Genomic DNA, 2,500 nt, shown 5'->3' on the forward strand with positions numbered 1-2,500 from the left:
TCGCACAGAAATCCCTGGGAATGGGAAAACGGGTCATTTTCGTGTTGCCACATTGCGTACGAACCGCATGAAACTTCCAGAGGCATTTGCAGCAGGAATGCATGTGCACTCAAAAACTTCTATATGTTTCACGGATAGACCCCGTGAAACGCTAGAAATTGGCGGGGATGTGTCTCTTGTGGCTCACGGGGCTGTTAGGGTGGCACAGAACTCCCTCGGAATGGGAAAAGGGGTCATTTTCGTGTTGCCACATTGCATAGGAACGCCATGAAACTTCCAGAGGCATTTGCAGCAGAAAGGCACGTGCACTCAAAAATTTTAATATTTTTCACGCATAGACCCCGTCAAACGCTAGAAGTTGGCGGGGATGTCTCTCTTGTGGCTCACGGGGCTGTTAGGGTCGCACAGAAATGCCTCGGAATGGGAAAACGGGTCATTTTTGTGTGGCCACATTGCATAGGAACGGCATGAAACTTCCAGAGGCATTTGCAGCAGGAATGCATGTGCACTCAAAAACGTCTATATTTTTCACGGATAGACCCCGTGAAACGCTATAAATTGGCGGGGATGTCTCTCTTGTGGCTCACGGGCGCTGTTAGTTAGGGTCGCACAGAAATCCCTCGGAATGGGAAAAGGGGTCATTTTCGTGTTGCCACATTGCGTACGAACGGCATGAAACTTCCAGAGGCATCTGCAGCAGAAATGCATGTGCACTCAAAAACGTCTATATTTTTCACGGATAGACCCCGTGAAACGCTAGAAATTGGCGGGGATGTGTCTCTTGTGGCTCACGGGGCTGTTAGGGTCGCACAGAAATCCCTCGGAATGGGAAAACGGGTCATTTTCGTGTTGCCACAATTGGCATACGAACGGCATGAAACTTCCAGAGGCATTTGCAGCAGAAATGCATGTGCACTCAAAAACGTGAATATTTTTTCACGGATAGACCCCGTCAAACGCTCGAATTTGGCGGGGATGTTTCTCTTGTGGGTCACGGGGCTGTTCGGCTCGCACAGAACTCCCTTGGTCCACCTGATTCGTGCATACAGGCAGCAACTAAAACTCTGTAAACCTGCTGTGAGGACATCTAAACAGTGGACCAGTGAGGCTGTGGAAGATTTGCGGGCGTGCTTAGACTGTACTGACTGGGATATGTTCACGACTGCTACCAATAGTCTGGATGAACTCACAGAGGCTGTGTACATCAGCTTCTGTGAGGACTGCTGTATCCCAACACGTACCAGGGTGAACTTTAACAACAACAAGCCCTGGTTCTCAGCAAAGCTCAAAAGGTTGAGGTTGGAGAAGGAGGAAGCGTTTAGGAGTGGGGATAGAGACAGATTCAAGGAGTCGAAGAACAGGTTTAGCAAAGCGGTGAGAGAGGCTAAACGACTGTACTCAGAGACACTAAAACACCAGTTCTCTACTAACGACGCTGCTTCTGTCTGCCAAAGGGCTCAGGCACATCACCAACTACAAACCCAGAGCGCCCCACACCACTAACGACTCCCGCCTAGCCAACGACCTGAACGAGTTCTACCGTAGATTTGAAAGACAATTGGACTGTCCTGAACCACCCCTTCCCACCCAAGAGGCCCCATCCCCCACCCATACTACAGAAACGACTCTCTCCTTTCAGGAGGGAGAAGTTAATGGGCTTTTCAAGAGGCAGAATCCACGCAAAGCAGCCGGGCCGGACTCTGTCTCTCCAGCCACCCTCAGGCACTGCGCTGGCCAGCTGTCTCCGGTGTTCACCAACATCTTTAACACCTCCCTGGAGACATGCCATGTACCAGCCTGTCTCAAGTCCTCCACCATCATCGCTGTGCCCAAAAAGCTAAGGCCAACAGGACTAAATGATTACAGACCGGTCGCCCTTACATCTGTGGTAATGAAGTCTTTTGAGCGCCTGCTCCTGGCACACCTCAAAGCCATCACAGACCCTCTCCTGGACCCCCTTCAGTTTGCCTACAGAGCCAACAGGTCTGTGGACGACGCAGTTAACATGGCCCTCCACTTCACCCTACAGCATGTGGACGCCCCAGCATCCTACGCCAGGATCCTGTTTGTGGACTTCAGCTCTGCCTTCAACACCATCATCCCTGCCCTGCTTCAGGACAAGCTCTTCCAGCTGAACGTGCCCTACTCCACCTGCAGGTGGATCACAGACTTCCTCTCTGACAGGAAGCAGTGCGTTAAGCCGGGAACAGAAGTCTCTGACTCCAGGTCCATCAGCACGGGAACTCCTCAGGGCTGCGTCCTTTGCCCACTGCTCTTCTCCCTGTATACCAACAGCTGCGCCTCCAATCATCTGTCCGTCAAACTCTTGAAGTTTGTCGGACGACACCACCCTCATTGGGCTGATCTCTGGTGGGGATGAGTCTGACTATAGGTGGGAAGCTGACAACCTGGTGACCTGGTGTAGCCAGAACAACTTAGAGCTAAATGCTCTAAGGACAGTTGAGATGGTTGTGGACTTCAGGAAGAATACAGCCCCACT

Source organism: Petromyzon marinus, unplaced genomic scaffold (assembly GCF_048934315.1).
Source record: "Petromyzon marinus isolate PM22_M1 ecotype Great Lakes invasive population unplaced genomic scaffold, UKy_Petmar_22M1.pri1.0 PM_G_Scaffold_18, whole genome shotgun sequence".
In the NCBI taxonomy this organism is placed as follows: domain Eukaryota; kingdom Metazoa; phylum Chordata; class Hyperoartia; order Petromyzontiformes; family Petromyzontidae; genus Petromyzon; species Petromyzon marinus.